Here is a 25,356-nt window from a genome sequence, read left to right as displayed (position 1 = left end):
GGCAGAACCACTGGAAGAACCTCATTGCCCTGCTGCAGGCAGGCTGCCCGTCGGCCAGAGTGGGACATCTCCGAAGGAGATGTGACAATGGTGCATGGACCTGTTGGATGCCTGGAGCCAGGCTTTCAACTCTCAGCACTTGCTTCTGCCTTAATTTGCCAAAATTAAGGTGCCACAGAGATGACCTCCTAAAAGGCAGAGGTAGCACTGGGTTCACCAGGATGCCAGTCGTGCAGCCTGGAGCACTTGTGCTCCCTGAGTCGCTGCAGAGATGCCACCACCTCCCAAAATTACGCAGAGTTTTAAAACCCTCTGAGCACTGTGCATTTGCCTCAGGAGCTAATGAGGCTCTGACGTGTTGCTCATTAGTGTGTTGCTACCTGCAAACAGCACGTCTTTGGCTTCTGGCATCCCTCCCTCCTCTCCTCTGCGGCATTAAAATGCCTTGCGCTTGCTGCGTCACTGATTTCCAAACCTGTGGTCGCTCCGCAATATTGATATTCTCATATTTACCAGCAGCCGTCTCGCAGCTGCGTGGAACGGGCCTCCAGTAAATTGCTCCCGTGATTTAATTACCCCCTTGGATTCACGATGCTTTTGCGAGCAGCGGTGGAGAAGCTGAACATCCCTGCATCAACCCAGCGCCGCTGTTTTGGAGCCAAACTCCTCTCCCCATCCCCAGCTGCGACAACCTCATCTCACTCCGGCTGTAAAACCTGATGTGTTTTGGGGTGCTTGGGGGCATCAGATGGCTGCGTGTTTGGCCCAGTGGCCACGAGAGGCTCCAGGAACCCATGTTCATGGCTTTGGGGGCAATTCTTATGTAGCGGTGGAAGGGATTTTCTCATCTGTAGGTTCACAGAGAGGCAGTATGGCTTCTAGGATGGGACACTAATCCCCTTAGGGACTACAAAGCAAGACAAGTGCCCAGTGTTTGCTACACGCAACAAACCCCATTTCAAACCCACTTCTCGCGTGGTTCCTACAGCAGCTGGGAAGCTCCTCCAGGGAGCCCTGAGGTTTATTTGGGCAAGAATGTGAAAATACTGAGGATTACAATCATTACTTCATCATGTGTCACCACGCGGAGCATTCGGGAACCGTCCACGGTTACACCAGAAGAGCACACAAGAACCGCACCCCAGGAAGGATTTGTTTGTATTTCCTATGGACAGCCTCATAGGATGAATAAAATGTCCTTTGCTTACAAATTTGTTGATCAAGGTTGGATGAAAAGCTTGTCCAGGATGCCATACATGAGCAAGAATTGATGGCTATTCTCAGAATAAGACTCTTGTACCCAGACTATAGCTCAGGTCGGGTCCAGCAACCTACTCTCTTTGTGTCCCAGTCTCTCATATGTCCAAATACTTTATGAAATTTGGAAAAATTCAAGGAAATGGGATTTTTTGCATTTTTCAAGACAGTAATCATTTAACTAGAGAAGTTTAAAGCGAAGCTAGGAGGATGCGACTGCTCTCAGAGAGCTCTGGGTCCTGGGATGGGATGAAGGATGGGTAGTGGGATGGTGATGCCCTCGTGGGAGGGTCCCAGTAGCAGAAGCACCAGGGAGAAGATGTAGGTTTTACATGGAACAAGCTGTGATTTCAATAGCCAAACCTGGTCCAGCCTTGCCCAAGTCACTACTGCAGCAGGAATACACATTTAGGGCCAGATTCTCATCTCAGATGCTCAGGCTAACATCCAGACAACCTCCACTGGTTTTAAATTCTCCTGGATTTACGTCTCCATCAAAGAGAGGTTGCAAAGATCACCATGGCCATTGAAAGCCGCAAACTCTCCGTCACTCTTCCGGGTGCTGCAACAATTTCCCTGTCACTTGCCTCAGCCCTAATGCTGCTACAAGAAGTCTCTCTCTCAACAGCAGAAATCTCCCATCTGCTGACTGGGTGACGCCCCCTGGTTTTCTAGGGGAAGATCTGAAAATGTGCTCGGATCTGGGAGAGGTTGGCATGGGGATGCTGAACACTCAATGCTCAGTACGTCCTCCCATGGACCACCCGTGATCCGCTAGCCTGGGTCATGGCCAGAGGTCTTCCAGCCTCTACCTTGTCCCCAAAGCACGGCCGGTACCGTACATCCCAGGGAAAGGTGGAGGAATCCCCAAAATGGTGAAATCGCCTGGTTTTGGGAAAAGCATCCTTCTAATCCATGCAGTGGAGGACATGTTCAGCACACGGGGCAAAATAGCCCCCTGACTGCAGCTGTGGCTGTGTGATCCACAGGGAAGTGGATCAGATAACAAAGCTTTTTGTCTATATCTTAACATCATTAAAAAGTGGATAATCTCCTCCTCCATAAAAGCACCGACTCCCTCCGGGAGCCTCTTTGGCTGCCGCGTTGAGCCAGAGCAATCCCAAGGCCAGCTCTGCACCAAAGCAGGAGACGTCAATGAAAAGTGGCATTTCAAAAACTCAACCCGGGGTCTGCAGGGACGGGGCTGAGCTGCAGCAATGGAGCTGTGCCCCTAAAAAGCTGTCGGTCATTTATCTAACATGCAGTCGCCCCTCCGGTGCTGGTGCCACGCGATCCCAGCTGGAAGGACTGACAATTTATTTTCTTCTCTCCTTGTTTTTCTCCTTTGTCACAAGTGTTTTGGAAACTTCACGGTGAAATTTTTATTATTATTACTATTTTTTTTTTCCTTTTGCAAGAAATGACTGCTGCAACAGACAAAGCTGGGAATCATCCTTAGCTCTTTTGCCTGGTGTTATTTTGCCTTTTGTGGGTTTTTTTCTGCCAGCTCTCTGAGGACACGAAGAGGGTGGCTATAGGAAGCGCCCTTTCAGATGAGCGTTGGGCATGGCAGGGCGAGACGGCGAGAGGAGCTCACCCCTCACCTTCTGCACCCAGACCACACCTTGCTCCCCCTTTCCATCGACGGACAGCAGCAGGAGAAAGATGAGCAGGTAGCCAGGTGGTGCAACATACTCCCACTTGCCCATGCTAAGCGTCAACACCCTCAAAATCCCAGTTATCACACGATTTCACCTGCCAGTCGCGTTCCCTGCGGCACTCCCTATTGCTCACCCACCTTCACAGCATCGACACCTGCGGAGTCGCATTTTGCTCTCCGATACGCAACGCCCTCAGACTCTGCGAGACGTCCCATCTCACTCTCTTTATTTCTAACCTCTTGCCTGGCACGTGCGAGCAACCCAGGATTTCTCCCAGCCCTTTCCTTTTTGCAAACACCTCCCTCCCTCCCTCCCTCCCCGTCACCTCTGATGACAGACCTCCGGATATTTTTGGAGCTGGGGGGAAGGAGGGGAGAGGAAGAGTCAGTTCTGCTTTGGATCAATGCATCGCCATTGAATGAGGACTAGAGGGCTGCAGTGGATGTGCCTTCGGGAGCCGGCTGATCCATCCCCCGTCAAACCCAAGGGTCCCCACGGAGGAGCTGTCTGGTGAGGCCAGGCAGCTCCCGGTTATTTTTAGGAAGAGCTTCCCTCCTCTGTTGTCTCTTTCATGCAGCAGGAAATCTTTTCTTGGACATTTTATTAAAAAAAAAAAAAAAAGAGCACAAAACAACCAAAAAACCACCTCATTTCCTGGAATCTTCCTCTCCACCTCGCTTCTTTCTTCCCATTTTCCCTGCCTTGGGGAATTTTTTTTAGGGCACGACATTCAGCAGCTTTCACTCTACCTGCAGCTCCAATCCTTGCATGCCAGCATGGATCTAGGGGGGCTGGAACTAGATCATCCTCAAGATCCCTTCCAACTCTAACCATTCTATGATTCTATGATCTCCACTGCATTCACAGCTGCTGCATGGGAGGAATCAAATGCCCTGAGCACCCTCCGGCACACGGACAACATCCCCAAGAAGCATCCTCATGCAGGTCCTACCCCAAATGCCACTCAACACACGAAGCCACCCCATTGACTTTGGCCAACGGTGGAGCTGGCCCTCAGGGCACAGGCAGAGCACGCGCGGGCTCCTCTTCCACATCCATATGCTCCATCCGGAAACATCAATTCTCTTTCTATAGGAAGGTAGGTTATCCTGGGGCAGAGGAAATGTTTCCTCTTCCCGGCAGGATGTTTGGAGTGAGCCCAGAGTGAGGTATGTATAGAAACCTCCCGAGGCGGCTGTACTTCTGCGGAGATTTCAGCAAATATCTCCCAGAAAAAGACTTTAATCAGTGTTAGTGCCCTCAGAGCAGATGAGAGCCAGCCCCAGGAAAACATTGAAAGACAAATGTAAAAAATATCCTCCTACCCTTGCCAAAATTAGGCAGAAGGTCCCTTAACTAGCCACAGTGGGCAATAAAGCTGGGAGGGATCCCTATGGGGAGATCTCCACACTTGGGACACCCTGAATCCAGGGAGATGGTGCCCAAGTCTGGCCAGAAAGGAGTTTTTATTCCCCCCCTTCCACTAAATTTCCTTCTTGAGAAAGGAAAAGCAAAGCATCTCTGTAAGTTTGTTTTTTTTTTTTAATTTTAAATTTTTCTGACCCCAAAAAATGATTTATCAGAAAATTCCTACCTTGGTCTATTAAAACAATTGAGATTTCAGCCCTTCATCTAGTTTAAAGCGTAACTCCTGATGCGCAGCTCCCTAGGGTTAAAGATAAGTCTCTCTTCTAGGCTCTGGGCAAGGTACCCGACTTCAAGGTTTGCAGACAAAACTTTTAAGAAAATCAGCCCTTTAGCAGCCAGAAACTTCCCTCGGCTGCACAAAGAGGTTTCGAGAGCTCTTTGACAAGAGCTTTGATCCCTCTTCTTGTACAACACACTGAAGGTTTATTGGAGCGCTCTGGAGCACGGTCTTTGGAATAGAGAAAATAAACCCCAAAGAAATTCAGCGCTCAGGAAGGAGTTTTTCCCATGCGACTACAATTTAGGGATTTGGGAACTTCAGCTCCAAGCGCCGCGTGGGGTCATTAAATAAAACAGAGCTTCACCCTTTTGGACATCAAATCACATCACCACCACTTGCACGAAGAGGTAAAGTAGTAGCTGAGCAATAACCTCTTTTGGATGCTGCAAAAAAAAAGCCCCTTTAGGTGCTCTCTCCTAATCCCTATGTGGCTGCAATTATTTTATTTGCCCCTATTTCCCTTTCAACATGAGTCCAGTCCGTGTGAGACCCAGCACGGTGCAGCTCTGCCACTCTTCCTGGCTCGTAGTTTTCAGGGATGAAAAGCAGGGAGTCAGAGGGGTGGGATGGGGAACCATGAGCTGCCCATACCCTTCAAACTGTTTTGATACTTCAGGCAAAAGGAAGTAAACTAGATATTTTAGAAGTCATCCACAACACAAATAAAAATAAACGGTTTTGGAAAATGTCTCTCTTTTTTATTTTTCCCCTCTTTTTTTCTTTTTTTCTTTTTTTTTTTTTTTGGAGTAAATCATTCCTACGTCCTGTTACCCTACTGCGGGATGTGCCCATAGTGGTGCATAGCTGGTTTTACCACTAATGATGGGTCAGTCTGTCGAGGTTTTATTTTAATTTTACGACCTTTACGAGAAACTCTTGTGTAGCGATGATTAAAATAGCAGCTGTCTCCTGTTTGTGCCCTGGCGAAACTCTCTGCCACCGACACAGACATGCCACCAAGCTGAAAAACATCACCCTTTCTTATTTATCACATAAACACTGCCTGCCTAAACGCTTCAACCCAAGCAGGTGTTGGACTGACCCGGTGCTCCTGGATGTCCCACCAAGCCCTGCCCATCCATGCAGGGGACCCAGCAGAGTATTTTCCCATAGGGATTTGTAGAGGGCAGGGATGGGGAGGATGTCTTCCTTCATGCCAGGTGGCCACAAGCCTCCAAGACACAATGTGCTTATTAACCGTATCTCCGATTTCTGCTGTACCCATCCCCAGGGCCGATCCTCACACGTCCTCATCGTTGTCAGGGTGGAAACTCAGACCCGCCAAACATCAGCAAAGCCATTCCTCCCCCCATGTGAACACGGAGCCTGGCACACGGAAATACGAGTGAGTGGTGGGGCTGTGGGAAGGGACGGAGACTTGCTTTGCTAGCCAAAATTTTCAAAACCCTATACTAAAAACAATAATAATTTTCAGGTACTTGATGTTCAGAAAGGACCAACCGCCTCCATAAGGAAAACCAGGTACCTCCTAGCACCAGTTTGGGATGGCTCCTCCTTCCAGCCTTGGTAGCTAAAAGCTGTAGTTGCCCTACTTGCGTTTCTTTTTTTCTTTTTTGGAAACACTCACGTGAACGAAGTTCTGTTTGTGGAAAATTACATCACTTGGGCTGAGGAAGACTTCCTGCTCTTCTCCGTCTGATTATCTCATGACTGCTGTCTCTCTGCAACACACTTGCTTCGGTATTTTGGTTTTTGCTACGCCGGTGGGATCAGCAGTCAAGGGAGTGTGCAGGCACGGGACTGAGGGCATGAGGGACAATGTTGCCTTCTTGGCTAAACTTTTCCCTTCTCGTCGCTTCCCCACAACCTACTGCTTTTGCCAAAAGGCACGAAATTAAGGGGGCAGGTTGATGGGGACATTTCAAAGACCTCAGCTCAGGTCCTACCCCAAAAGCCACCCAACGCAGGAAGCCACCCCATTGACTCTCAGGTCCTGGGAAATTATAGAAAAATGTGGAAAATCCACATCCTCTTAGCAAATCAAGCAACCGGCTCCACTTTCCAAAGGCTTGGGCTACAATCCCGGATTTCATGTCCTCCCAACTTCACACACACAACCATCGGCTCAGTCAGGAAGACGCGCAAGTACCTGGCCCCGAAGGCAGCTGAGCTGCTGAAGCAGAGGGCTTAAAAAGGTAATTGGGGACAGATTTCAACCTCTGAAAGGCTTCAGATACTTACGCAGAGCTAATGTTAAGATAATTCAGAAATATTTCATACCTGACAACATAACATACTAGCTCCGGCTGCAATTTAGTGCGTGTTATCAGGTTTTTCATTGCTTTTCCCTTGCTGTGATGGATTCCAAGCTTGCCGTTATTACAGCCATTACATGCTTGATTTTAATGGGGGGTACTTGCAGCTGTCACAACGGGCTGAAAATATATTCTTTATGTCAAACTGCACAGGACACATTTCCTCCTTGAGTCACTGACAGGTCACCTCCCCAAACCAATTAGCTAATTGTCTCATATCACTCCCTGAAGAGCAAGAGAAATGAGTGACTTGCGAATGAACTCTGCCCATAGAAAACGCTTGTTCTCTCTCTCCCTCTCTAATTTTTTTTTTTTTTAACCTTAATTTAATCTGTCGGCCATTCCAACAAACGAGGCAGTGTGCCTGCCCATTCCTTGCATGCTCACTCCCTGCCAGGCTGTTCTATTTATTTATTTATTTATTTATTAAATAAAGGGGAACAAAAATCAATAGTGTTTCTTTCCTAGGATATCTAGACAACTTGCTGCAGCAAAGGGGGGGTCATCAGCAACCATTAGCTCATGCCTGGGTCCTACTCCCAAACCTGCCATCAGGTCTTCCTGGGTTCAACCTGACCCTCGAGAGCTGGCGAGGCTCTTGCTTAATGTCAGGACACGCTCGTGCCTGCTTTGGCTTCAGTCAGCCGGGTTAGAAAGCGTTACTTTACTCGGCAGAACTGCTCCTCAGGCAAAGCCCCTCTTGGCCGTTGGCTTCACGAGCGTACCGAGCTGTCACTCTTATTTCTATTTCTCTTAGCCCTGCAAAAGCAATGCAAGGAGGGGAAAATAAAGAAAAAGAAAATAAATTGCTCCCCGCTGCACATCAACTGAGTTGCATGTTGTGTTGCATGGAGGACAGAAGGGAGATGTGGCTTCACGTACAGCCGCATGGAGAGAGGAGCCTTGTTTTCCTGGCACGGACGGGGATGTGAGTGGACCAGGAGATATGTGCTGGCCTCAGCACACTCATTATAGGTGCAGCCATAGGGGCAAATCCTGAATGATAAACTCCTGTGTGTTGCTGAGCTCCACAAAGAAGACCTGTGCCTGCCCAGGGACACCTCCCCTGCTGCTAGATGTTACTAAAGCATGAATATCATGGCTCCAACAAAACTGAAATACCTGTTGCAGCTATCACTGTCACCTCAACCTTCTGCAATCCCCTCTGACCCCCACGCACCTCTGTAGTAAGACCACTAAATCATCCTTGACCAACCTGGTAGACCTCTACAGGGAGCTGACTGGCTTGATGAGTGCAGTGGGTGCTTCTTATCGGGATGATAGTAATGCTTTCTTTCAAAATATCTCCCATAAGGTGCTCATAGACAAACTGGTGAGGTATGGGCGAGATAACTGGACAATGAGGTTGTTCTCACTGGGACTTGGCTGGCTGGAAAGCTTCTTCATCCACCAGACTGAGGGGTCCTGGTGGAGACCAAGTTGACAGACAGATATGGACGTGCTGGAATGTGTCCAGAGAAGGGCCACGAGGATGATCAGAGGGCTGGAGCACCTCTCCTATGAGGACAGACTGAGAGAGTTGGGGTTGTTCAGTCTGGAGAAAAGAAGGCTCCGAGGAGACCTTGTAGTGGCCTACCAGTATCTTAAGGGGGCCTACAAGAAAGCTGGTGAGGGACTTTTTAGGCTGTCGGGTAATGGTAGGACTAGAGGGAATGGATTAAAACTAGAGACGGGATGATTCAGACTGGACGTTAGGAAGAAGTTCTTCACCACAAGGGTGGTGAGACACTGGAACAGGTTGCCCAGAGAGGTGGTGGAAGCCCCATCCCTGGAAGTTTTTAAGGCCAGGCTGGATGGGGCTCTGAGCAACCTGATCTGGTGGGAGGTGTCCCTGCCCATGGCAGGGGATTGGAACTAGATGATCTTTAAGGTCCCTTCCAACCCTAACAATTCTATGATTCTATGACCATGAGCCATTAATGTGTCCTCACAGCAAATAAAGTCACCAGCCTCCTGGGCTGTGTTAGGCTGAGTGTCACCAGCAGGTCGAGGCAGGGGATCCCTCCCCTCTGCTCAGCCCTGGTGGGACACATCCAGGGGCTGGGTCCAGGTCCGGGCTCCTCTGTACAAGAGAGACATGGACACGCTGGAGTGAGTCCAGCAAAGGGCTACAAAGATGATTAAGGGACTGGAGCATCTGACATGAGGAGAGGCTGAGAGAGCTGGGACTCTTCAGCCTGGAGAAGAGAAGGCTCAGGGGGATCTTATCCATGTGTATAAATACCTGATGGGGGTGAATTAAAAAAGACCGAGCCAGATTCTTCTCGGTGGTGCTCAATGACAGGACATGAGGCAATGGGCACAAACTAAAAATACAGGAAATTCTATTTAAACATAAGAATAAACTTTTTTTAACTGCACGGATGATGAAACACAGGCACACGTTGCCCAAAGAGGCTATGGAGTCTCCTTCCCTGGAGATGTTCAAAATCCTAAGCAATCTACATTTGGTGACTCTGTTTTAGGAAAGGGGGTTGAAGTAGGTGATTGCCAGAGGTCCCTTCCAGCCTCACTGATTCGGGGGTCCAGTGGATGATCTCCACCACGTCATTTCCTACATCATCCTTCCAACCTGCTTCCAAGTCCCTTCCCTACAGTCACGTCTCAGAAGACACCACCTTCCCACCCTCCAACCTCAACAGAGGAGCTGAGACCCTCGATGGAGGAGGAACCGAATGAAAACAGCAGCTCAGGAGTCAGCATGTCCCATGTGAAAGCTGGGTACCCCTAATGGTACAAATTCAGCCTGATGCTTTGGCTTGGGCTTCACCATAATAATAACCTGGGAAAATCATGATCCACCTGAAGCTTTGCCTTACAGGGATGTGAAAAGGATAAACACAATAAAGACCCTGATTTACTGAAGTACAGCTCTAATGGAGGTGGTAGGAATATATCTCAGATGGACAGAGATGGTTAGGACAGGGATGTGACCTGCCAATTCATTTTTCAGGCTAGGCATTGATGGATTTGAAATAAAACTAATAATCAGCATAGCAGAAACACCCTATAAAATTTCCTTTGTTGACTTTACTGGGTTTTTGAAAGGGTGAGGGGGGAGATGAAATAAACTGACAGCAGACGGTAAAAAGACTTAAGGTCAGGAGGAAAATGAAAGTAGTGAGAAGAAAGAAGGAAAAAGCCGGTCGTCATGATCCTAGAAACACTCCCAGCAGCTACAGATTTTAATCCCTTTTTGAGCTCCCCCCAGATGGGCTGAACTTGGCTTCCCGCAGCACCCTGAGCCCCTTGGCAGCAACCCAGCTGGACGACGCTCAGTGGCTGCTCGTTAAATCGGCATCCGGGGGGTTAAGCACATTAGAAGAACCTGCCTTGACACATTGCTATCCACAGTCTCTTTTTTCCTTCGGAAAATGCTAAGTCACTCTTTAGCAAGAGGCCAGGCGAGAGGTTGCTTAGGAACTAAATTACTTCTCATTCTTAGACAGTGATGCTAGCTGGCACCCAGGGCAGTGTGGAAGCATTCAGAGAGGGGCTGGAGCGCTGGGAAAGCTGCAAGCAACGGCTGCGGGGTCATCCCAAAGACCAACATCAGCCACAATTACTGCTCCCTGCTCCTCTAGACAACTGCCCCGGGCTCTTGCAGGAAACCCCTTGGGCTTGCTCCAAAAAAGCAACCCTGCAACGCAAGAGAAGTCTAAATTAGAAAGGTTTTGATAGTATCAGAAGAGGTGGTGCACGAGCTCGCGTACAGTGTCAGGGTTTCTGCTGGCCCTGTGTCCAATGGGAGGAAGGAAGGACATTTCAGGATGTCTGACCTTTAATCTGGGATTTCAAAACACTTTAGAGTCCCAGATGACACGCAGTACACAATGTTGTCAGCTGTATCTTCGAGTCACTCACAAGACCTGTCCTCCTTTAGCTAAGAACACTGCTGAACACCTTCTGAAAAAGATTTTCCTCTAAATGTGTTTAGAAAAAGTTAAAAACCTTTTAGAGACCAGAATCACCCTGGAGGGACCAGCTGCTCCGGCAGCTTCTCAGAGAGAAGTTGTGCCGACGAGGCTGCCCGGTCCTCATGCCGTCTGCCCAAGGGAAGCTATTTCAAGGGAATCACGTGAAGAAAGACTGATGAGTCAACGCTTCAGACCTGATGAAGCAACGAAAGCTGCAGGAAGAAGCCAAATCGTCAGATTTCCACTGTGTGTGCTCCTGGGGAAAAGACTGCTTTGACTGAGCCATGCAGGAAAACTTCGGAAGTGGCAAGGTAGGGATATGAGAAGTGAAAGTCCCTTTCTCCATCTCTGCTGAGATAGTCCAGCAGCTCGCGTTGACAGCTCTATTCAAGATTTTACACCATTAGCACTTGATGTAAAACATTCCCGGCTTCCAGGCTTTGTAAGAACGGAAATCCCCCATTTCACCCAGCAGTTATCTGGGATATGCAGTCCCCAGAGGCTTAGGGCTGGAGGTTTATTCGAGAGATGAGCAGTTGATAAGGACCTGTTGTGGTCAGAGATAAACTGTTGTTCCTGCATGATTTTCTAGATGAACATAAGGGAGTTGGATGTCCATCTGCTGGATTTCCCACCCATCTTCAGAGATACATTTGAAAAGTCAGTCCAAACCCATCATACTCCAAGATGACATGTTGCAGCCACTGACATTGGACTGGACCATGTCCTGCTAGATCTTCATGCTAATGTCCGAGTTGGTCCCTTTTACCCCAGATCAGCTTTGTACTCTAGCAGATGGAGTTTCCCCAAAAACACTTGAACAAACAAACAAGTAAAAAAAAAGCAATCTGATCTAGTTAAAGATGTCCCTGTTTACTGCAGGGGGGTTGGACTAGATGACCTTTAAAGGTCCCTTCCAACCCAACACATTCTATGAGTCTATGAAAAAAAAGCCTCAAGAACAAGGTTAGACAATGTTTTCTGAGAAGCACCTTCAGAGATGGTACTTCTCAGCACCTTCAAAAGTGGCAGACAGCATGAAAACATAAAGAAAATCACACTACAAAACCAAATTTTTTCAAAAGACTTGGCACCCTTGCCCGTGTATCCCTGAGCCCGGCAGACTAGCCCAGAGGTCTACCATCTGGAGAGGATAAACCTTCATTGCAGAGACCACAGTGGTGATTTACAGGGGTGCAGAGTCTATTACAAGAAGGTCAGGGCACCCAACTGGGTCCCTTCACGTGTCGATCCTGTACTGTTTTTGTCGAGCATTGTGGCTGTGTTCAGGATCCAGTGGAGTTTGGGATTAAACATGGTATGCCCTGGAGGCATCCTCTCCCGTCCTGCAGAACTCAGATGGGAGAAGCACATGCTGAAGCAAAATCATTCCCTACTGGACAAAACCACAGCTCACCGACCCGAACGAGAAAGAGACGGGGACGGTAAGCTGGTCCTCTCTCCAGTACCCCCACTGCCTCCCTCCTGAATTCCAGTGGACCATGGATTCATGTGGGACCATCGCCTTTTACCCCAGGGTAACCCAATGACCTCAGCTCGATCCCACAGCAGGCGCAAGAGAAACTGTGAAGTCCCCAGGACAGCCAACTAGGAGCAGCTAGAAACCAGCTCATGGGAGGTCCCATCCCGGGCATGGCTCGTACACGTAAGGGCCACAGCTCTCCTCACAGCAGTATCATGTTCAGACCCTCCCAGATGGTGATTTGGCTTGCATGCCTGTAGCATGATCGAGTCAAGATGAGTCAGTCCACTATTAAATCCTCATTTAGTGTCCTCATGTCAGCTCCAGGCCAGAAAACAACATAACTGTCTAGAGAAAGAGCCCAAGGAGAATTCATCTGGCTACGGCAGGTGCTTGAAACTCCGTGGAATAAGCCATATGCAAACCCTCGTCTCCGTCTTTATCTGGGTCATGGATTTTTTGGCCAAGGCAGCACAGATGTCAAGGAGTAGCAGATGCAGCAGTGGTTCTGCATCACTACCTCTCCACCTTCCGGAGCAATACCCTCAGGCTCACTTTGCTCAGGTCCATCACACCGGCTGGAGACATAAGCTGGAGCCCTCCAGACTCCTTGGGCGGTGTGAATTTATCTTCACAAGGTGGTTCGATCAGCGAATAGTCTCCGTGTTACAGGAAAAAGGATAAAGCCAGAAGGCAGCCACCTTCTACCCTGCTAACCCACTGCCCCATGCCAGATGCATCCATAATATTCTGTTTTTCTCTCCAAAATTGCTATAATCCTGTGGTTCCCTCTTTTCCTAACACCCCTCCATCCTAGCAGCTGTCTCGCCATGCTCAGGGTTTTCAGGTAATATATTTTTACAATATTTTACAAGCCTCCACCTTGCTACCAGCCAACCTTCACCGGTCCTCCTCGGAATGCACCATCCTAGGGTAGACAAATGCGCATCCATCCCTCCTCGTCCATATCCCCGGCGGTTAGAGGCGATTTATTTCTCACCCTGTTGCCACCGTTTAAACCCAAGGAAGGGTTTAGCACAGATTCATTTTGCACATTGGCACCTGCAACCGGCTTCACCGAACGGCGCTGCGCCATCGTTTTCCCTTCGAGAACAACTCTGCCCACCCCAGCTCGTGGCAAAGGGTGGAAATCATCTGCCCAGACTTTCAAGCTGTTCCCCAAATAACCCCCTTTGGCCTGCCAAAGGCAGATGACATCTGCGGGGCTGCCATCGCTGTGCCGAGGGCCGGCGTACCCAGCCCCGCTCCCCGCAAAGGGCATGGGAAAAGGCAGCGGGGATGGCGCACAAAAATGCGCGGATGGGAACGTGGCGGGGGAAGGGGTGGGAGAGTTTGACCTGAGATTTGTTTGCTCAGCATCTCGTCTCCGGATGAAGCAATGTTTCCCTGGTGGAGGGCAGGAGAGAGGAGCTTGTGTGCAAGAATAAATTTGGGATAGAGGGAGGGGAGGCAGCTCTGCTCCCCAGTTTTGAAGTCCAGAAGCCAACTTCTCTTGCTTCTTGCCCTTTTTTCCCCCCACAACGACCAGTCATGGGGCTAGAAAGGAGGACTCAGTGTGACGTTCCAGTCCGTTTCCTCAGTCAGGGACTTCTGGGGGTCATGGGAAGAGGATGGGGACACTGTGGGGGACAACAGTAGCTTAAGGTAGGGGTTTTAGATAAGGCTTTTAAAGACTTCCTTAGACTCTGCCGTCTTCGTATTCATTCATCCAAGGAAGTAGTACGAAAAAGAGAAAAAAGAGGCTGGGAGAACTTGCATCAGGCAGAAAAGATTTCCCTTCCTTGTATTTACACAGCCCAGCGTCCATCTGAAAGGCATCACCCCCACCCTCCTCACATGATTCTCAAGCTCTCAGATATGCTTAAAAAAAAAAAAAAAAAAAAGGAAAAAAAGAAAAAGAAAAAATAAAAAAATAAAACAACCAAAACCCCAAACCAGCACTCAGCAAGCAATATACTACAAGGACACATGTTTTTGTGCTCACTCGAGCTAAAACCTCCTCCACAATTTTTCCTTTAGCCAAATGTTTCTGAGTAGGAGCGCTGGAAAAATAAACTCCCCCGGCGCAGCGGGACGTGGCCGGGCTGAGCCCAGCACCGGGGGCTGGCGGCTGCGGTCGAACCCCCGCCAGCCCCTTCCCAGTCCCCTCCCCAGCACGGGCTGTGGGCTGGGGGACGTTTACTGGGAACAAGTGCCTATTGTCCCCTGTCAAGACTGAGAGGCAGCTCAGCAGGGTAAAAATATAATAAAATGGGACTTCAGCCTTCCTTTTTGCCCTTTTGGCTTTGCTTTTACCTCCCAAGTCGGCATAAAGCCCCAGCTTTGGTCCTTCTTGCCTGCATTTCTTTTAAACCCCGATGAGCAGCTCTGAAATGACACCTTGAGAAAATTATTATCATTATCATCTCCAGAACAGGACTCTCCTATTATTTTTCCCTTTTTCACCTCGCGGCACTGCTCCAGCCCATCACGGGCTGGGGCGGGGGGGGTGTGTTTGGGTGGCGCAATGGGAAGGGAGCAAGGCACGTCGCAGGACTGAAAGCGGCACGGAAGCCGGCAGGTTTGCTGGAATAAAGACCTGGGTAGCACCTGGTTTCCAGGGCACGGCTGAAGTTGTTCAAAGCAAGCGTGTGCCAACGATCGCAAGGTCCAAACTGCCTTTTAGGAAGAAATCACGGTCAGCTGCGTCGGGGCATGCCTGCCGCTGATGCCCATCTGGTTTCTTTGGTGCCTCCGATTCCCCACGAGGGATAAATACACCGATTTCTCCAAGGCAACGGCTTCTGCGATCCTCGCATGACATTTGTTACACATATGCCAATTAATACTAATAAATATGCTAGCACTATTGCCGAAAGGATACACAGAGCGATAAAAAACAAACAGCACTTAGGAAGGGCAAGGAGAATAAAAGATGGCAAAGGAAAGCAGTAGCGTGGAGTTAATGATCTGAGATCAAACTGGAGGAACTAATGGCCCTGTTTTCACGACGTAGTTAAGTCTATGAATATTGAAAACCTTGTACAGAAATCCTCCGGCAGGGAGACCCACGGCAAGTCTAACAAGTCAAGAAAAAAACCAGCAGCTGCTTCCCCTGGGGAAACAGGGACACTGTTAGAGGCTGGCTCATAAAACGGCCACGGGGATGAGAAAACCCTATTATTTTCAATATCCTGCTGCAGGATGAAAGCTGGCCCTCAGCGGGCACAAAACCCCGGCATCCCCGGGGCAAAAGCGCCCAGAGGCCAAATTCCACTCAGGCTCAGCAGCATCCTCCCCATCCGCATCCCCCGCCAAGGGCGACGGTCAAGGGCTCTGCAGCGCATATCCATCACGGAGCCATTTCAAGCCAGAGGAGGACCCCGAGCGCGTATCGATCTATTTTATTTCCAGCAGACAAGGCCTTCCCCAACGTTAAAAATAAACCCATAAAGGCTAATTCAGCGTATCGCAACAAGTCGGATGAATCCATCCAAGCGCACTGGTACTGCCTGGTCTTTTATCCTCGATATCCCTCGGTCCTGAATCCAGACCAGGCACGCAGCTGAGGACTGGCTGCTGCACGCAGATTGTCCCCCTGACCTCGCTCCAAAGCATCTGCACTTGCAATCAGACATTCTTACAGCTGGTTCCTTTTATTTTTACGGCGTCTGCCATTGAACAAGCCTAATTAATGCAACAGGAAGACGAGGTTCACCTCGACTTCGTTTAATGCTGGGTACCAGCAAATCTTAATCTGCACGGGAGGAGGTGAGGTCTTTGGGTGCATCCTTGGGCAGATGCTGCCCAAAGCGTGTCCCAAGCAATCCCCGGGAGCCGACACGGACTCCAGTGCATTTTGGGGAGGGTATTAAAAAGCTCATTTTGCCTTAGAGCAAGTATTGCTCTGGCCTCGATACTCATCTGTTGATGATATTCCTCCAGCGCAGGAGGGAAGCGCGGCGATTTCTACACAACATGGGAAGATGCAGAGAGGCGAAGGCTGGTGTCTGGGAAAGCTGATGAAGAAACCAGATTCACCGGACAGGAACCACTAGCCTGCTGCTTGGCTGGAAGCAATCAGAGTCGCGGGGTCTCCAGAGGGATCTCTGCTTTCCCGGGAAGGCCAACGTTTAAAGACTCAAAAAGCAGACACAGCACTTCTGAGCTCCCCAGGATCTTCCGAGCTTTTTTTTTGGGGTAGTTTTGGCTATGGAAATGATTTTTGGTTGCAAACCCTGATGGTTACAGACCCAAATTCTGATCCTGATGGCAAAGAACAAAGATTTCCTACACGTTGAGTAAATGACTGTGATCGTGGGTTGTGTTTGTACAGGACCACGGAGTTAGGAGAGAGGTTCAGCAGCACCTTCACTTGACCAAAGGATCCTTCACAGGTCACAGCAACCAAAGATTTGGTCCCGAAGCTTTACTGAAGTACAGGCTGAACTGACCCAAAATGAATCAGCCTCATCTCTACTCCCGGCTTGTTGCTGGATTTACCCTCCCAGTTTAGGAATGAGTTGAAATTCGGTTCAGTTAAATAAACATAAGCCCGATGGAGACGCACGATGTGCCCCCCCGCCTTCCTTGCCTCCAGGTGAAGATGACTTAGAACACCTGCTCCTCATGGCGCAAGGGCCGGTGGCTCCGGTGTGGTGCGTGAGAGCCTACGCCACCATGAGCCCCGTCCTCCCGCAGCTGGATGCTCACAGGACTCTCCTACCCACTTAAAAAAATGCTTTTTGGATGCAAACCCCCATGAAACACCAGCACCGTGGACTCAGATTGCAGTTTCTCACCCCATCGCACGCTTTGTGGGCTGGTGCAGTACAGCTGAAAGTATTTTAAAAAAGCAACTAAGCATCTTTGAAGTCCTACAGCGGGATTTATGTCAGCCAGGAACTAAATACAGGTCTCTGAAAGGTATTGCTTGATTTATTTCAAGGAGAACAAAGGAGGTTTTAGAGAAGGACACGCAGGTTACGATGAAAAGCACACTACGGGCAAAGCTGAACCACAATCCCAATATCGCCCTGTTATTGATATTCCTCTGTTGATGGTATTTGTCCAGCACTGGAGGGAAGCGTGATGATTTCTACGCAAAATGGAAAGATGGAGCAACGTGAAGGCTGGTCCAGCCACCTGCAGCTTGGAAGCAAACTCACACTTGCATTCAACAGGCGACACACTCAATCTGCTAAGACAAGCAGAGACAGGCTGGGTAAACTGAAAATGCCACCAGCAAACTCAAGCCCTGAGTCCCTTCGGGATGGTCTGCTTTAAGCAAGCTAAAAAAAAAGACAACTGACTTAAAAAACTCACTTGCTTCAGCGCTCTAGGACCTGGCTTTTTATTACAAAATGGTAGAAAAGGACAGGAAAAAAATAATCAGCCTTTTTATTTAGTAAGAGCCCCCAAACCACTCCAAGGAATCGCAACTGCTGAGGTAACTGTCCTGATTTCAGAGAGGACGGGGGTGGGTGGCACCTCCCGGCACGGAGGGGACGTTTGTGTTGGCAGCCGAGGCAAAAAGCCTCCACGCAACCTAGGGAAAAGGAAAAGAAAAAAAAGAAGAAGAAAGAAAGAAAGAAAAAAAACCCCATCCAGCAAATAAACAAAAGCATTCCTAATAAACTGGAAATGTCATACTACATCAGGGATCACAAGATCGAGCCCAGAAAGGTCCAAGTGGCAAGAACACGCTGTTAAAAACAGATGGGAAAAACAAGCCGGGAAAGGTTGACATTGTGTTTCTGAACTTCTGTTCCCGACGCAGCTTTAGAGCTGGTGCTGGTGTGGCTGGGGAGAAATACCAGCCACCAGCATCGTCCCAGTCATCCCTCCAGAAACCTTAAAGCGAGAGGACGGAGGAAAGAGTTTTACACTAAAATCCCTAATCAACCACTTTGGGAATGTAGAATTTTTCCAGCTTCCCAAGCCCAGGCTCGCCACACGTTGAGTCAAGTTAGGAACACCACTTTTTTGTATCTTGGCCTTGGTTTTGTGGAGTCCTGCTTGGAACAGGGGGTCGCTCGTCATGGGATAGCTGTGTGTTGAGGTAGAGGTTCAGGGTGGGTTTCTGGGATGCTCTGCAGCATGGGATGGCCACGTTTAGCCCTTTCTGGGCTTATTTGCTCATCTGAAGATGGACTTGCAGAGGTGGCAAGTGCCTTAACACCAGGTCCTCAGTGAACAAAATACAAGTCGCACGCAGGGAAAAGTGGGTTCCTGCTGACAACCCCCTAAATGTCAAGAATTAGAAGAAAAGGAGAAAGGAAGACTAACATAAATTGGAAAGATGAGGGCACCAAAACATGCAGCCGCAGAGAGGAAACCTCCCAGCCTGCCACCTCCGAGGCAAATGGAGATAAAGCTCCTGATGACAAATTCCTCAGATACACCAGATGGTATCAGCTATTCCTTGAGACTGTCAGAAGCCTTCCAACATAACAAAATAACAGAAGTTTGTTGTGTGTTTTTCTTCTTTTTTAATGCAATGCCTTCCCCCCACTTCTGAGCACATGAAGACGGAGCTGGAGCCAACACAGCTCTGGATGCAAGGAGCTCTGTTTGGGGTCCACACTTTCCAGGAGCTCAGATGCATTCAAGCCAAGAACTATTATTTATAGAAAGAGGGTCTAGCCTGGAAGATCTCTAAAACTTTTCAGCTCCAAAACCTGGAAGATCTCAAAAATATTTGTAAATATTGGGGTTTGGCTCAGGTGCCTTTCTACACAGGAGGAGTGGGGGAGGGAACGCTTTCCGAAGCTCAAACCAAATGCTCTTCTGAAATTTAACAAGTTCAACTCATTTCCTCTATTATTTTGCATTCCTTTATGCTCTAGGTTCCAGGAGATGCCTAAGTATCCAAGCGCAAAGGCTGTCAGCACAGCTTTTCCAGTCCAGCAGGAAGTAGGAGATATCTCCAGGGAGAGCCTATTTTTGGAGAGCTATCCAATTCCAAACTAAGCCTTCAAACTTTTTGTTGTTATTATTCGGATTAAGACAGCAGAGTAGGAGAGCCGAGGCATTCCCACAGCAGATCACATCGCTTCTCACACTGCCTGCTTCTCAGTGGTGGAAGGGAGGTCTTTGTATGGATGCAGGACATGGCTGGAAATCCATGGCTAACATCCTGGAGTTCGAGGTCCTGAGCTGATACGTGGGCACCTGGACGTTCAGATGTGGTTGTGTTTAAATTTCAAAAATCAGTTCTTAAATCTGCATAACTTATCCTGCATGAGGCCAAGATGGATGGGAAAGACTCTTTTCTCTTTTACCCAAAATATTCCAAGTGAAAAACATGTATATGACAAAGAATTGCGTTCGAATAGCGCTGCATGTCACCCAACACTGTAGTATCATCAGCCAAGAGTAGGACACCCCAGAGCCCCACTGCCGAACAACTGGATTACGCTAAATTAATTGCATCATCCACTGGTTGTTTTTTTTCTTTTTCTTTTACAGCTCCTATTTTATATGTTAAAAAACACTTAATAGCCATCCCTCAGCTTATTCCTTAAGATTAATAAGTCAAAACAGAAACACCGGGGAGTATGCAACAACAACAACAAAAATTACTAAAAGCCCCTTGGCTGAATTTAATATCTATTAGAATCCTTAGTCACGATGGAAACATATTTATAACCACAAACCTCCACTAAATTATCTTAACAGCCTCTAGCTGTTGTGCTTGATGGCCAAAACAGCGCAGTAAATTAACGGCTCACTGTACAAAATTATACGCATCGCTATTATACCGCGTTTTAGTCCCAGCCTCTCAAAAGCAGAGCAAGATTTACCCTTATTGCCCAACCAAGTTCACCTACCAGCACACACGTGTGCACTGCCCCATGTTTACTCCCAAAAGAGAGTAAATCCACCTATTTTTGCAATGTGGTACAAACCCACTGCCAAGCCCACAATGAACGCAGCGCCGGCAACAACCGCTTGCTTTTTCCCCCTCCTTTCCCACGTCTGATTGACTTTCCGCTCATCAGATTTTCCTGTCTGGCAGCCGCCCTGAGTTTTTAAACAGGCTGAATTCACTCCTAACCTCCTCCGATGGACAAGGCACACGCGAGATGAAGTTGGCTCAGAAAACTTGGAGTTTCTCAACATGAGACTGCAGGGACAGAGCGTGCCGGGACACAACTCGGAATTGGGTAAGATGAAGATGAGACTGAAGGATGTTGGTGTCTGGTTCCCAGCTCTGCGATGGACTTGTTGCAGGCCCTGAAAGAGGCACTTAATCCCTGTACACTTTAATTTCCTATTTATAAAGCAGGGACAGCGAAGATCCAAGAGTCCATCAAGCAATCCGGAAGCACAAGGGTTGGAAACCCATTGAGTGTCCAAGCCCTGGCACCAACTCTTTGCTCTGTTAGGATGTGCAAGGCTAAAATCATTTGTGTTTGCAACCCACCTCAGTGCTATGATGCCAAGACCCTGTAATATTCAGGGATGAGAGAGTTGAAAGTGCAAGGACCAAAGCTTGGGGGAAAGAAAATGAACCCAAGCCCAGCCCACGCCACTGGGCTTTGGCTGGAAAAGGATAAAGGTGGGAAAATGGGAGAAGCAGATATGACAATATCCAGGAACACGCACCGACAGGGAATGGATGTCTGAGACACAACTTGGAGAGCACCGCAGCTGCGTTTCTGATCGTGCTTTGGTGTCTGGTTTTCTAGCAAACTGATACGTTATTTTTTTAAAAATATATGTAATTAGTCAAAACTCTCCCATGCTCTGAAGGAAACAACTCCAAGGTTTTGACCAGGCCCTTCCAAACCCAAAAAAGAAGGTTAAGCCTTGCCTACATTACAGCTGATTCAGCAGTAACGCACGCAGCAGAGGGGAGTGTGTAAACCCCAAACACGTCGTTCTGGCTTCTCACCTTCCTCCGCAACCCGAGCTACAGTTGGTTGGTGGGAGGCATCAGGTAGAAAGAAATGCAAAGAATAGGCCTTAAAAGCTCTTCTTCTTAATTACAAATGCAAATCTTGAGGCTTCTCATCCCCAAGCGGTACTCAACAACTCGATCCTATCTGAAATTACTGGAGCGTCAGAGCAGCAGGTCCACACTTCACCCCAGCTAGCTTTAATGACAGCATTTAACGGCATCGAGTGGGCCATGGCAGACGCCTCCAAGAAGCAGGACGGACAGAGAAACATCACTAATGGAATATTTTAATCAAATGCCCTGGTTATACTAAAAACTCATACAAAAAGCCTTGGAAACATCCCATGCGTAGCACAGGATGCATTTTGATTTATGTCCCTTTTTCAGTTCCAACCCAGACCAATGCACAAGGTCCAGTTTCCATCTGCCCCCAAGACAAATATTCATTTTCAGCCCCACTATCACAACCTACTGAGCGTAGAGTATTCTTTGAAGCACCATCCACAACACCAATTTGTAAGATGCCCTCCCTTCTGCTGCATGTGAAGTGTCTTCAGTATTAAAAAACACAACCCTGAAGACAACCCTTCTTCTCTACACACGACTCCGGCTTCAAACCTCGCTCCTCAGCACACCTCCCTGTGACAGCACATGATGCATCAGCCCGTCTGCACGCCAGCTGGCTGTACTGATTTGATGCTAAAAAGAGCGTATTGATCGATTCCCAGTCGAAGCCTCAGCCAACGTGTTTTGCAAGCGTTTGAGACAACGGCCTGATCCTTTCAGGCCCTCCCTGGGGTTGACTTTGAAGGGAGCGCAGGGCAGGAGCTCAAAAGGCATCTCTGGGAGCAACTCCATGGGTATGGTGCTGGATGTAGCTAGTCTCAGACCAAAGCACACCCTGTTGCAGGTGGAAACTCTCTGAAAAGGTAGGTGGAGGGAGCCCCATCACTCGCAAAGACCTATCCTCAACTGTTTGGCTGGTTTAAACCTCAAAACACCCAACTGGTTCCTTTCCAGTGTTTTCTTCATGGTATCAACTTCTACAGTTGCAGATATTCGCATTACACATGTCTCATCTCCTTTAAAAGGTGCAAATTCAGACTCGGTAGGAGGAGGCATGTTTCTCCCCCATCACACATCTATAGCGGAGGCAGAACTTGCTGAAGGATGAGGAAACAAACAGATCTCACAGACTTTAACATCTGTGACCAGCTCCCCTTCTATGCTGAGGGACCAGAAATTCCTTATCACCTCTCCTGAGCGCAAATCTCACCTCTCCGAGAGTGGTTTCAGATGATGGGGTGGGACACCCCCCTCTTTGCTGATGTGCCAAACACTTTGGGCCACCTCCTGGCAGAGGGACCCTGGGGTGCTCCCATAAGAAGTCCCACAAGCCAAGCAAAACTGCTGCCCCCCCTCTGCACAGAGGGGCAGCCCCGCGGGCTCATTCACTTTCTTTGGAAGGTGGCCGTCCCTCGCTGTTTCGGAGGCCTGTCGTGTAAAGCTTTCCCAGGCTCCTAATCGCTCTCGTCACCCTTCTCCAAAGGCTCTGGTGTCAGGGGTCCACCCACACACACGTTGCTGCAGGATAAAGTCCTGATCGCTGGCAGGAAAACTCCCCGCTCCCTGTCTCGCCTCACTCCATGCACGCAGAGGGCTCGGAGAGAGATCCATACGGTCAGGGCTAGGTTCAAACCTCAATCCCCGACTTCTAGCCTCCTGCAGGGACCAGCCCGCATCATTTCTCAGCATCTCCTTCCCCTTGGCACAGCCAGGAGAGCCCCATGCACTCCCTGCCATCTCCCGCATCCCATGCGCCTTTCTTCTTTTTCTTTTTTTTTTTTTTTTTCTTCTTCTCTTTCATTTATTTTACTTATTCCCCTCCCGCAAAGGTTTTAAGCCTTCCACAATCACGGACTGCTCGCTGTCTGCACGGCTGGCGCTATGGATAACGTATGACTGGGCTGGAGGTAGCAGCAGGGCTCAGGCGCCAGCTCCGCTCCCCTCTCTCCTGCCACCCCAGCTCTGTGCCCTGACCCCCAAAACAATGAGCCCTTCTATTCCCCAACGCCCCGCTGGAAACTCCACTCTGACGTTTCGTGCGGCGGGCAGTGGGCGAGGGAGGCAGGGGAGGCGAGAGGGAGGGAGGGAGAACACAAGCCTCAAGCCATCAATTCTTCTTGGGTCAACGAAGTTTTGGGAAAACGAAGTTTTTCCTGGGAGCTTCCTATCTGGAGGGAGTCATTTAGGAACAATGCAGAGACCCAGAATCAAAGGAGCTGTGTGTGGCGCTGATGGCCTGGAAGCAGAGCGGCTATTTTCTGCTGTCGATAAGCCAGAAGGGGCATTTATTGTGTTTGCCCCTTCTCACCCGTGTGAAAGTAGCATGAGAAGGATGGAGATCTGGAGGCACCAAGGTGGCCTCTCTAGGGGTGGGGAGTGGGACTTTACAAGGGAGAGGCAACTAAGGAGTATCGAAACCCTGAGCTGAATTACACAGACAACCTTCCCTTTCCCATGGGGCACTGTGTCAAGCCAAGAGCATCCAGGGAGCAGTCAAAACCCAGGTATCTCCCCTACAAATAAACAATAAAAAAAACCCCAAAAGATGCTTAAATAAGTACGTGGATGAAGATCTGCAGAACAGATCGGTAGCAATGACTAATAACCCCATTTAGCATGATTACTGACGTTATTAGGAGATAGAAAAATGCAGACGAACATACGTATCGCCCAGTTCAACAGCAGCACGCAGTGCCAGACATACAACATATGTATCACACAGCTCTTTGAAGACGAAAATTTAGAAAACACCTCCAAGTCTTCTCAAAGTCACCAGAAAAAGGAAAGGAAGGTTTACAAATCAGTTTTGTAAACGAGATGTAATCCCCGTGCGGGTATTATGTTAAGTGGCCAAAGAGTTTGTTTAGCAAGTCAACTTGCGTCTTTTGGCAGTCACACGACAGTCCACGGGGATGTTCAGAAGGTCAGCGAGGAACCCGCATGGGCGAGGCAGCAGCTGCGAGCATCAGCAAAACGTAATCGCTGAAAATGTACAAAATTCAAAAGACCACAAATCTTTGACTCAAAATGTTATTTCCATCTTACCATATGGATGCGGGAACTGGAACTCCACCAAAGAGATGTCTAAATGCCTTCCAAAGCAAACGCCTTTGGAAAATACCAGGTTTAAACGGAATAAGATGAATAATAAGTACAGAGATGCTATCAGGACAGCATCTTAGATCCAGGAGACACGATGGAAATATTTTGGAGGTGTCCAAAAGGCACTGAGAAGCAAAAGAAATAATTAAAAAAAAACCCAAAAAAACCAACCAGAAGATATTTCTGTCAATACATTACAGGAAAAAGAGAGACCGGACAAACGGGATTTAAAAATTCAGGGGCCATGTGAAGAAGAGCCCAGAGTAGGCAGAGATGGAAATGCTTTCCAAGCAACGGAAAGGAAGGAGCAATCTGGACGCTTAATACAGAAATGTCTAAGAGCTGTTCTCAACTGGTCCTGCCTCAAAGCCAGATTTAAACTATAAATAAAAATGTCCCATTTCTGGCCCAAGAGTGAACCTCCCATCCCGAACAGGCATCATTTTGGGGTGAGAATATTCACATTTGGACGGTGAAGTTCATTTCTAGGTATTGCTGTAATGCAGACAACCAGACTGATGCAAGATTTCCCAGATTCTAACCTTCTCCAGGAAAACTGCGCAAGAGGCTCAGAAAAAAATAAAAAAATAAAAAAAAAAAAAAGGCAACCAAAGACGAAAAGAGAAATCCAGAGATGAAGTCGCCCCCCCAGGTTGCTGTCATCAAATTATTCCAGATTCATTGGAGAAACAGGCACCGCTGGCTATCTTACGCAGCAAGAAACATATGCTTCCAGCACTCATATTTTCCTCCCGTTCTTTAAAGGCACAGCTTACAAGCTAAAGACGACTATGAGCTCTTTCTGGACGGAGGCTGAGTTTTATTTATTTTTAATATTTTTAAATTTATTTTTTTTTTTTAATTTAAACCCAGCACAGATTTAAATTGCTGTATGGGTAGATAGGATATAGACGAACGCACGTAGGACTGCGCTGACCTTGAGGAATTCCTCTTTCTACA

The 25,356-nt window shown here is 48.4% G+C and overlaps 1 protein-coding gene across 2 annotated transcripts in view; it reads right to left on the bottom strand.

The window, feature by feature from the left end:
- Positions 1 to 25,356, bottom strand: part of GAB2 (GRB2 associated binding protein 2) — a 101,045-nt gene that overhangs the window by 66,702 nt on the left and 8,987 nt on the right. The gene's annotated exons all lie outside the window — the stretch shown is intronic.

Source organism: Rissa tridactyla, chromosome 1 (genome assembly GCF_028500815.1).
Source record: "Rissa tridactyla isolate bRisTri1 chromosome 1, bRisTri1.patW.cur.20221130, whole genome shotgun sequence".
In the NCBI taxonomy this organism is placed as follows: Eukaryota; Metazoa; Chordata; class Aves; order Charadriiformes; family Laridae; genus Rissa; species Rissa tridactyla.
Note: the sequence above shows the minus strand (reverse complement) of the source record. Positions and strands in the feature narration are given on the sequence as shown.